This window comes from Oculina patagonica, chromosome 6, assembly GCF_052425735.1.
Source record: "Oculina patagonica isolate OP01 chromosome 6, crgOcupat, whole genome shotgun sequence".
NCBI lineage: Eukaryota > Metazoa > Cnidaria > Anthozoa > Scleractinia > Oculinidae > Oculina > Oculina patagonica.
The window spans coordinates 6948876-6960991 of NC_135763.1; the positions used below are offsets into that span (position 1 = coordinate 6948876).

A 12116-nucleotide genomic window follows, 5' to 3' on the forward strand; every position below is an offset into this window, starting at 1 on the left:
GCAGTAAAAATTGTATTTTGTAATGAATATCAAGGTTAAGGTTGATTTGTTTTATCATCACAAGTCACCTCGTGCTCTAGTTCGGCACGCAGTTATTTTGAGTTATTTTGACTCGTACTCTAGTAGGCACGCGGTAATGGTAATTTTTTAATAAATATCAAGCTTAAGTTTGCATTATTTTGTCAATTTATATATTCGACAAGCAGTGACTGAACTGCGCGCGTTCGTGTTATTTTATATTTAAGCAATCGAATTTTACCAGGGCAGAGATTGTTCAAAACACACTTGTGTTACCACAAGAAATAATATACGCGCATGATGAATAACGCAATGTGCGTTTTTGTATTTGCACGCAAAACCAGTGACGCGAAACCGTAATCCAATCATGCTCAGCATGAAATGATAACAGATGATAACATTTATGTCTGCTAATTGCATAACAAGTTGCATAATATTTCATAATTTATGCGTCGCACTCTTCTCAGCACGGTGCTCTATTCGGCATTTTACAGGACTCCCGAAGGTACCTGAAGTACGTACTATAAAACGAGGGTCACACTTCGGAACTACAGTCTGTTGCCCAGTTTCCGGCCGGTACCAGTTTCTGGCCAAAAAATGCATTCGTCGGTTATTTTCGTAGTGATCTTTTATTTTCGTCCACCGAAGCTTTCCTACAGAAAAAGGAACATTTCCGCTACAAATTGATGGTTCTGGCAGGCTTTTTGGTCAAGAAACGGACGAGTAAGGTCGAGCTTTGTTTACGCGAGTAAACGTTAGGCGACTAATTTTTGCGCTTTTCACTGCACATCAAAGCTACCGTACATAAACAAAGAGCTCGTTTTGTAGGAAACTTTTCGAGAGGCTTCGTAATTTTTTGCCAGAATTTAGATTTAAGATGAAAGTGACTAGGGGTTCTGTCATCACAAGCCAGAATTCAGCTGTTTCTGAATTTCAGAAGTCAGAGTTTTAACTAAGATTTGGACTCGCTGTGCCAGTTTCCGGCCACCGAGTAGCACATTGTTCAAAAGCATTTTTATTAAGTGAAATAACTAAATTCTAGTATCTCCTGCTCAAGAAATTAATTTTATGAAATAAAAATCTAGCAAAGAGTACAATAGCGGCTAAAGTAAGCATAGCGTGATAAACTACAACATTTATATGTATATAATGCCAATGCATCCTAATAAGCGAAAGAAAAGGTAACGGGTCATTGACGAGGAAATATTCCATAAAACGGCAGGCGAGAAAGCAAATTCGAATAAACTGATATTGAAACTTACTTTTCGTTTGCCAAGGGACTTACAAGTCGGTTTAAGTCGAGCGGTTGTGGGGAAAAATGTGTTTTAGTTCGACCGGAGTTCGACGGCCGGAAACTGGACCACCTGGCCGGAAACTGGGCAACTTACTAGTTCTGCGAAAAATTGCATAATTTCTTTAATACTTGTCGTGCACAGCCAATTTTTGTACATTTTAAAGGTAAGTAGATGAACTGTCTTTGAACAAAAAATAAGTAACTTTCCGTGTATAAATGAGAAGTTATAGCGATTACAAACTAAAGTGGCCGGAAACTGGGCAAGAGACTGTAAGCTATGATGATTTATAACATGTTACCTACATGCTTGAGAGAACCTTTATGCGGCTCGGGTTCTCTCTACGCCATCTTATGAGCGAAATGACGTGCTTATGATCTAGTTTTAGTCCTTGTTATTTTAAAGAAACTTACCATTTTAATTTAGTAATTTACCCACACAATTCACAAGGTTCCAGTTCGGCAGCCATCTTAATTTGTTAAAGTCGCAATGCATTCTGGTCGAAGCGCAAAGGTTCGTTCCCAGTTATACAACGGTCACACACGGCTTAGCCGGCAGAATAAGCACCCGATTCGCCCGAAATCGACCGCATATAAGCGACTCGAATTATCATCAAATTACCGCATGCAAACGGATAAAGTAGGCCCTATTCACCTATCGAGAATTGTGACGTATCAGGTAAAATATGTGAGTCGGAAGGCACCGTCGCTGTCGCATGCGACTAACGTGGGAAACATGGCTACCGACATTCTCGTCCCCATAGCCCTTTCGTTTCTCTTAGCCGGCTTGGCACGAGAAAACGGAGGGCTCTGGGGACATAGGATTTTTGAATTAATTCGAATTTTTTTGATTGGCTGTTTGGAACAAAAAATTCCTAAACGGAAGTCAAAAACATAACGACTCTCTCATACATTCTTTTGAAACGTCATGACTGCATACATGAAGACCGGAAGTCCTAGAATCTAGGACTGGAAATTCTCTGTCCCCAGAGCCCTTCGTTTTCTCGTGCCAAGGCTCAGCCGGCTAAGAGAAACGAAAGGGCTATGGGGACGAGAATGGGCTACCGATTGCTTGGTTTAGAGTTTTTTTCATAGCTGCCAGCTTTGGAAAGAAAGAACCACACGCTTGATTTCAGAGGAACAAAAAAATGTTTTAAAAAAGTACCATGAAAAGGGGATGAATTCTACAAGACGGGAAATGGGAAGCATAATTAGGGAATGTGCTGCCTGAGGAGCAAGTAAAGGTAAGCTTCCAACAATTGAATATAAGCTTATGATTTATGAATAATTCAGTTCCTATGTCGTACGCTTATAAGCAAAAATAAATTACTTTCCTTCACTACAACTCATGCATTAAAGTGTTAAAAGCTAGCTGATATCGGCCATCGAGTGCTGCCTCGATGATAACCTGAACTAGTTCTGTAGGTTATCATCGAGGCAGCACTCGATGAAAGCATTTTAGCTCGAAATAACGGAGTTTCGAATAACTGAATTTCAACTAAATGTCTAACTGTATTAAAATTTAAGGAAAGATTTCCGCACAGCCCCCTACATTAATTATGTATGCAATTATTTCATACTATCACTATACATAAACAGCAATCATGAAAAGAACGAATCAGTCAGAATATTGTATGCATAATTAATGGGGGGCTGTGCGGAAATCTTGCCAAATTTAATTGTACTGGCGAAATTATCCATAGAAAGCAGCCTTTATAAACTTACAACATAGAGCCCAATGCCCTATTCAATTAAAACCACCATAAGATAAATTAAAAATAAAATATAGAGGGCGCTAAATCAAATCATTACGGTAGCTCAATAAATTTATTATTTTTTAAATATTATTAGTGTTCAATAAAAATGTATATAGCAAATTCTTGTTTACTAATCTGATTTGTAATAAAAATAATAATTTCTCTGAGTAAATAAATACAGAACTAAAGCTATACATGCTTTAGCAGCTCATATCTTGATAACTAGAATGTTAAAACATGTTTTAGGCCTGATAGTGGTCATCCTCAGTGAACTTGAGTCTACTCACCTGCAGATACGAAAATATGATGAGTCACTTGGAATTTGATAAGTTTATTATGGCTGTAGTAACACAGAAATCTCGAACTGAAATTCCGTGTGACTGTGTAGCGCATATAATTAGTGTTCACTCTAACAAGCGTGCCCGCTCGTACTGTACGTTTTAATTTGTCACTTTTCAAACTGATCACGTGCACGTGCTGTTTTCTGGCGTTACAATTTACACTGAAGAAGGGGCAGTAGCCCCGAAATGTATGGAAATATTTTTCTTTCATCGGTGCATTTTACATTTACATTTTGCATTTTAAATTATTGCTTTAATATATTACGGCTGTACAGGGTTTGAGAAATATATCAAGCTAGGTTATTTATTTGACATAAGTAGACCTATTAATACAGGTGTATTATATTTTCCCTTATGATCATTAAACAACAACAAACCAACAATACTATGAAGGCAGGTTATAATTAGGGTATTGACTTTTCGGAATGAATAAATGTACTGACTTTACTGAATGAATGAAATAATACCTGGTTCTTAAACCTTAAGACTTAAGGGTTTAAAGGGACACTGTCACCAGTTTATATTCAAAACCTCAAGTGCCTAAAGACATGGAAACAACCCTCCAAGTTAAGACCATTTTAGTCACCATGGCGACTAAAATTTTGGAGCTGGCAACTATATTGAAACCGAACTCGCCAGCCTGGCGACTAAAATGGAAAAGAAGGATTGAAAGTGTGAGCTGGTGACCAAACTTGAGCAGTTGGTGGCCAAATGGCCACCAAGGAAAAAATAAATTTGGAGGGTTGGGAACTACGAATAGTGGTCCAATTTTGTTAAAAATCACCATGCAAGTGTACTGAGACGATAAACATAATATCAAGTGATTAATTGTTGTGATGTCATCAGGAACATTAGATCTCCACTTGAAAAAACCAGGCTGATGTTTTCAAGTTTTGCCCTTGTGGACTGGAGAAACACCTAAAAATTATTATGGCTCCCTTTCTCCTTGAACAACAATTTATTTTCTATCGTCAACTTGATGTACTTGGTACACTCCATCTACGAGAAGACCTATTCACCAATTTAAGTACTTTTTAGCGAAAAGCATTAAAATCCCTGTGACAGTGTCCCTTTAATTTAAACCCCTTATTTAAAATTTAAATTCTCCATTCTATTTCCCACGTAATAATTTGACTTACCGTATTGCGTTAGTAGATATAAAATCCTAGCTAGTTACTTTATATCTCACAAGCATTGTATGTATGCTTTATATTTTTACATAAATAATTAAAATTATCATTGAACCAGCAGCAACATTGCATTTATTACTGTCACAAAGTGTGAGGCACAGCTGTGGCTTGATGGTTAGCATGCTAAACTCTCCTTTGCTTAATATTAAAATGCAGTACAATTAATAATTATTTCTATTCAAGCTGCATTGTTTGGTTCCATACTCCCCCCCCCCCCCCACAGGAGGGATTAAAAAATTCCTGGGGGTGGGAGGGGTAAAGTTCTGATTTCTGCCTTCCTTGGTCACAGGCCCATTTTCCCAAAAAGCAGCTGGTCGCAGAGCATAGAAGGGGTCTCAAAGGCCAAAAAGGTTATAATTATAAGGAAATGTATGAACCTTATTGGAATTACCAGAGGATGGGGGGGCCTTAGGAAAAATCCCTTTTGTGGGGGAGATATGGATAATTTTTGGAACTACACATTTTGAAATTAATTTAGAATATAATTAATTTGCAGAATTTGGATAAAAAATCATAGTTAATAATAATAATAATAATAGTTCAAGAATTAGCGGTTCTAGAAAACAACAGACTTCTAGTATCAAGATGCTCCATAGAAAGCAATAAGCCGAGGGTACAATTTTTTCCAAGAGATGTCATGTGAGAGGTGAAATTATCATATTCTTTGCTTGTTTTCGATCATCCTGCCTAGTTAATTGGTAAACACCATTGTGTTTTTGGTGATCATCCAGGTGTGGACATTTTTTGGGCTAGACAATATTATCATTGTGTTTATTACTAACTATTATTCTTATATCAGTGCCGTGCATTCTTGCTAAATATCTGTTGCTTTCAGATAGTCATTAGGGGTACTTTGTTTATATTGTATTAATGTCCTTTTTTAACATATTTTTTTTTTATTTGATTCTCTCTTTTTTGATAGTAAAGCAAAGGGAAAAAGGAAAAGTGTCTGTTAAAGTATTGCAGGAAGTTTTTAACAGAAAATGCAGTATGAAAAGCTTTGTATTATTCTTTGATTCAGAAAACAATACAACATGGTATATATGGTATATATTAAGGTCATCATAAACCTAACTTGAAATTGTCGACAATTCAGGAAATCCCCCACCCTGATAAGGTTTTCAAGAACTCAGTTTTGAATTATAAACAATTCTGTATCATTTTTATGCCCTTCCTTGTATTATTCTATACTTGCTTTAAGATCATAGCACAATAGTTATTTAGGTTATATTTAAAATGAATAACTGCTAAACTGCCTTGTGAATACAGGAAATATAATTTTCATTTCAAAATGCATCCTTATTGCCTAAGAAACCAAAGAATCAGAATAAAAACTATTGTCAATAGACTCTTGAACACACAAAATTATTACATTGAGTATGTTTTGTGTGATAGAGTTATTGTATAGTTTTAATAGTAATAATAATAGTTAATACATTTATAGTAATAATTTATGCATAATTTAAATTTATTAATAAACAGGTGTATTGCTGTATGACATACAATAGGTATAGTGTAACCTAAATGGAAAGAAAACTTGTCAAAACAATGGATGCAATTATAACTAAATCACCTTTTTTGGTTTCATTGTAGGTGACCTTGTGGGAAAAGCAGGCCAGAAAATGCCCTATGTAAGAGCAGGGCAGATGGGAATTGTGTTCAAAGATTTTCCCAACACTTTGGAAAAAGAATTTGGGATAGATCCAAGAAAGCCACACTTGTATGGAAGTGCGCAACGGCGAAAGTTTGCTCTCTCACGGTCCATCTTCAGCCAGTCATCCACGTCCAGTGACGGTTCATCCGCATCTTCCACAAGCCAACTATATATACTTCGTTCGGAAAAGCGTCCAGAGATATATAATTTTATAAAGTGGCCTGGTACTTAAAAAATGCTCAAATAATATTAGCGAGGACCCTGGGAACGAGGTTGCGTCTTTCTTAGTGCTGAACAAGTGTTTTTGAATAAAACGAAACAGTGTGACATTGTATTGCTGTTATTGTCTTTGACCCTGAAATGAAACATATCTTATGAACACACACCTTTCACCGAATGGAAATAATATGTAGCCGAAAGTCGAGTACACTGCCTAAGAATTATGATATGGAAGTACAATTGATGTTTGTATTTTAGTTGACAGTTTATTAAACGATCTGTCATTTGGGGTTTATTGTCGTTTCTTTTTTCATTTTATTGGCGAGCTAGATTTAGGTCGTTTGTTTTTCTGTTTTTTTTTTTTTTAATTTAAATACGCGGCATGTTGTGAAAAGTTAACTATGCTAGACTACTCGAAGGCCGTTAATGTAGAGGTCAGCGCTTTTTTAAAGGGAGGAATTTATAACATACCGAATCTACTGTTTTTTCATCGCTGGACTTGAAATGTGAGTTCAAGCCCAAATCTAACTAACTTAAGGCCCCATTTAAACCCCATTTACACGACAGAAAATTTTTGGCACGGCTAGGGTAAAAATGGTACGCGTCCCCAAAAAATGGTTCGGCACGGATAAATTTTGTCGTGTAAACGACTTTGCCTCACCCGTGCCGAACCAGAATTTTACCCGTGTTCCGGGACCTAGTCGCGAGGTAGTACGAGCACGAATGCGTGCACGATATCATATGTGTAAAGCAATCATGATCATAGTCATCGTCACCGTAATCGTCAGCGTCATCATAACTTTTGTTGTTATTTTTGTTGTTGTTGTTGTTGCACTTGCAAATGTTTTATTGAGTTGACCCCAGGAGGCAGAAAATTCGTGTTCAGAGATAAAGCGTTTAATTTCTGATACCCGCTCCTTGTCAAAAACACTAAGAGAGCTAGCATTCCCCAGCTCCTGATCCGAATCTTTCAATTAAGAAATGAAGTTTGCAGATATGCTACGCACACTACGTGCTGTTTTTTTTTTATTTCAGTTGCAATGAACTAAAAAAGAAAAGTGAATCGCGGGTTCCCAGTGCGTCACCGTCACGTCTCTTTCCAGGGCCGTACCTGCCGTTACGCAAAGTACGCAATTGCGTACCAGAATTTCCCAGATTATTTTTGCATTTAACAGACCTTATAATAGAGAAGAAAAGTCGTGTACTGTCTTTACGCGTACTGATGTTTTTCTCTTGAACTTTTTCTGCACCTAAAACGTGAACGTTTGTCGAGAAAGCAAAGTTTTGTTCGACTCATTTTCAAAACTCATTTCATTCAACCTCAAATGTATGTAAACTTCCAGAAGAATTTAAATATGGTAACGAGTAACTCAAAATAAGTTTGAATTAAACTTACAACAAGTTGTCACGAAAATGTTATTTTGTCTATCTAAAATCTTTTATCTGTCAACGTTTTCTTTTTCCTATTCTTTTTTGGTTTGTACATGATCAGTTGAATAGCACTGATACGGCATATCTATCTGCGTCAAGAAGTAATTCTGACTGGCCGAATTTCAATATAACCAATGCGAACAAGCCTTGTTACTTTGCCAGTGTCCACTAGAGCGGCCATTTATCTTTATGAGAAGATCTAGAGTCAAGATGCGCTCAACTTTGAGAACTGAGCGGCACTTTGCTCTGGTGCTTAAAGCGATAATCTGATGGACTCTGACATTGCAATACGGGCGTTTTGCGCTAAAAAAAAGAACACAAGGTTAGCTTCTAAATTGTTTTTATCGAAATTTCGCATGAGGTCTACACATAGTTATTGCTTACGGAAAATATTTACCGAATGCGATGCCTATGAAAGTAAAGAAATAAACGGACATTTTCTAATTAAAAACACGTTAACATGCTCCAATGTAATAATGCTATCAAATAATATATTGACAAGTTTGGTTTTCTGGTTGAGCCAAGTGAAGGTAAAATCTAGAGTTTATATCTTGATTTGTCAAACCCTTTTCAGTTCAGAATGCAAAAAAAGAACAAAACAAAACCTCCCTAAAAGCTTGTGTATACAGAACTCGTATGATCCCTTAGAGATGAAACCTCATCTCTTACTGACTTTGTGCGTACTACTAAAAATTGCCTAGGAATGCCCCTGCTTTTCCTCGCCTCCTCCTACTCCCCCCTCCCACTCATTGTGACCTTTCGTCCCCCTTCCCCAACACTACCTGGGAAAAATGTTTCTTCTACATTTGGTACTTAAATCGACTGAAAAAAATTGCTAGTCCACGATGTAGTGGAGACCTTTCACTTTGTGATGACTCGAGGACACCAGCACTTTTTGTGCTAATTTCGTTATAAATGTTTAGAAAGACTTCACATGGTTAGCTAACACACGGTAAATAGCTATTATTATATCTTTTGGCAGCAGGAACATCAATTCGCCTTCAAAAATAACCTTTAAAACTGTATGCCCTTACACACAATTGTAAACACTGATGAGGAATATGGTAATTTATTGCTATAACGAAGTCGTGTGCTAAACCTGACTACTAGACCGACGTCTGGAAAAGGACAGAAAAAAGACCTTTTTGCACAATTTTAAGAAGAAACTAGTCGGTAAAAACCATGAATGAACTAGAACAATAATATTTTAAGAAATAGTTAAGTATCATCGTGCGGGGATGGCGACGATGGACGCTGTGTGACTTGTGGTTGATTTGCTACGTGATGCATGTACGACAACAAAACCTAACGAATATAGCGAAGATTGAGAGTCAGCAATTCAATAACCGCGTTAAACTTCAGCGCAATAAGCAGGACACTTTTTCATAGAAGCAATGACTGTTTTTTTACAGTTTCACCAATTTAATCCGTTAAATCAGGTCTGAAATAATTACAATTATAACTTTTCTGCAGTAATTTTGGCATGTGCTAATTTCGTTACGTGTGTGTCAATTTCGTTATGGCCTCACGATGGACATATTTTGATACCTTTAACCTGATTTCATGCATAAAAGGAACGGGAAATTATGTGGGGCATATTCACTAATTTATGGATGTCAGCAATAGATGTATCGCCTAAAACACTTTCAAGACAGGCTTGTTACGGGCATTATATATTTCATATGGCTGCGTTCACGAGAGACAGTATACGCAGTGAAATCCATTGCCATCTAACAGTAATAGGTGTGAAACATGGGTATATCGACCATTTTTTTTAGACGGGTAATGGTCAAGCCACAACTCTCAAATACTTATAGGTTAACACTTTAGCTCAATAAGGATGGAACAAAATGACAATGTACAAAAGAACTACGACCGAGATCAGTATTTGGCTTATCAACCGTATCTAAACCCAAGTTATAACGTGCCTTCTATAACGTGTATAACATCAAAATACGAAGTTTAGAAAAATATTCGAGGCATCCATCCCACATCAGTATATGTACACTTGCTGATATAATTTTATCTATCATTCCCTTTGGCACGACAGTGGTGGACCTTTGTCAAAATTTACGATGGTGACTCGTGGCCCGGAATCATGATCACACCCACTATAGGTACACCTGTGCCTCCAGAGCTCCAATAAATCATACATACCTGCGTGATATTTAGTAGTAGTAATGCCATGTGCATATTCTATGTTTGATGTTAGTGTGCGCGCTTCCCCAACAAAACTTGAACAACTTTCCACGTACTTTCTTATATAACGAAGTCCAGCATCATTCCCTACCTTCTTAAAAGCACTTACTACTTATTTATTGAGAACTTGTTTTAACTTGGTGCCTTCATTCACCCCGCAATATGTTGGGGTACGACGGCATCAGATAAGCATCTCATCTAGGGGGAAGTAGGAATACTACAGCCATTTTATGCTACAGAAACCGGGAAAATCTCTGGGCTAGTGGGTCACCGAGGCACACATGCTGACTTAAATTCTTACCTATCTTTAAAGTAAACTAATACAAGCTAGTTCGCCTTTTCGTTTATTTGCCGTAAAATCACTTTAGTTTAGTAGACCCTTTAATAGTGAAATTTGGGACCTACCTTATTATAGGAATATAACGAAGCATTTTAACAACGCAAACAAAATATACGCGTGATAAAATTAACGCGAATTTAAGAAAATTTCTGGTTAAATGCTTATAGTAAACGTGTTTATATTAATTAACATCAATAAAATTAAAGCGAATTTTTGAATTCGCGTTAATAACATGTATCGTTAATTTCCTATAATAAGGTAAGTTGAATTACCTTTATCCCCTGTGTGGGAAATAGTCCGCAGTTTTGTTCATTTATAATGGTAATAGGACTTTGTGTCGTACAATTCGGTCTGTAATCATACGAATGATTAAACTAATCGGACTCCCGAATCAAAACTATGACAAAATTTGAGAAACAAACAAGGTAAAATGGCTAAACATCTTTGTGAATATTGCCAAAACATAACACTTTTCTCAACAAAAATTCACACCAACAGCGCGCGCAACTGATGACGCATAATATAATATATAAATGGTGTTTATAGTGGTCATGCACTTAGCTTCAAATCTATACGAGATAGCTAGTTTACAGGCATGCCACTGAAACAGAGGAAACAAATATTTAAATGAAAATAACAAGGTTAAAAATCCCAACTGGCAAGAGGCAGACCAGTTGGCTATATACAAAGCGTGGTCGAGGATTTGAACTCGGGACAACCGAGAAACAAATCCAGCTAGTGGCCAGGGAAGGTCTTGAACCGGGGACCTACAGATTACAAAACCAGCGCCCCAACCCACTAGGCCACGCTTGCCTCCCGTCCTCCCTCCTGACACGTAAACTGTCCTATTACACATTCCAATTACAAGCATGACGCCTACGCTGTCCTATTAGTGCTCAAATCGGGCTGTTGATAACCAATCACGTTCGAGAATTTTGTTATAGTTTTGATTAACCCTGAAATCACTTTAGTTTGGTAGAATTGAAATGAAGTGAAGTTTGGGACCTAAGCGGCATCTTATTTAATTTTTCACTCCCCTTTGTCCACTCACTCACTCACTACCCATTGTGCTTAACCCGCATCTTCTCTTTAACTTCATTTCTCACTGTATGGGAAAATAAATAGTCTTCCGTTTCGGCCCTTTTCCGTAACATCATTGCAGTTTGGTCCAAAGTTGGTGAAATTTGGCACCTAACTCGCATCATCGATTCAAGTCCAGTGGCGGATCTAGACCTTCAGTTAAGTGGGTGGTCCGATCATCGAGAACCTAGAATAAGAAGGGGGGCCGCAAATCTCTAAAATATTTTTTCTCGGACCTTGGGGCCTTTGTTTGGCCTAAAAATAAGGTGGTGGGGAGCTAGTTAAGTCACTGAAGTCTCTATCTTGGAAAGTTTCGGTCATAGTAAGGTTTGGCACCTAATCTGGATGAAATGGAAACGAATGTTTCCAATCACAATACTTAACAAGGCACGACAAGCGAACTAGACAAATCGCCACCATAGTCGGAGGCAGCAACACGGTAGGGGCCATAACTCGAATGTTAACTTTTTCAAACTTTGTTTTGCTTATTAGGATATCCGGCGAAGTATTCGCGACGCTAGTGAGCGAGGCATGATATAACCGTGTGGAGGGTAACGCATTGTAAAAGGTTACAGATTCAAGACTGTAAAATAAAA

The 12116-nt window shown here is 37.4% G+C and overlaps 2 protein-coding genes and 1 long non-coding RNA gene across 6 annotated transcripts in view; 2 read left to right on the forward strand and 1 right to left on the reverse strand.

The window, feature by feature from the left end:
- The window catches only part of LOC144658478 (uncharacterized), a 199856-nt gene extending 198059 nt beyond the window's left edge, over positions 1 to 1797 (reverse strand). For 3 of the 4 annotated variants that reach the window (XR_013571724.1, XM_078518896.1, XM_078518897.1), the window contains exon 1: positions 1724 to 1794. The gene's annotated coding sequence lies outside the window, so the exon portion shown is untranslated. Of the gene's footprint in view, positions 1 to 1723 lie in introns of all 4 variants that reach the window. The other variant, XM_078518898.1, reaches the window with a different exon arrangement.
- The window catches only part of LOC144656588 (uncharacterized), a 507005-nt gene that overhangs the window by 169126 nt on the left and 325763 nt on the right, over positions 1 to 12116 (forward strand). The gene's annotated exons all lie outside the window — the stretch shown is intronic.
- Positions 2375 to 6759, forward strand: LOC144656912 (uncharacterized). The gene is made up of 2 exons (XR_013571415.1): positions 2375 to 2553; positions 6191 to 6759. It is a non-coding gene; the product is annotated as an uncharacterized LOC144656912 (long non-coding RNA).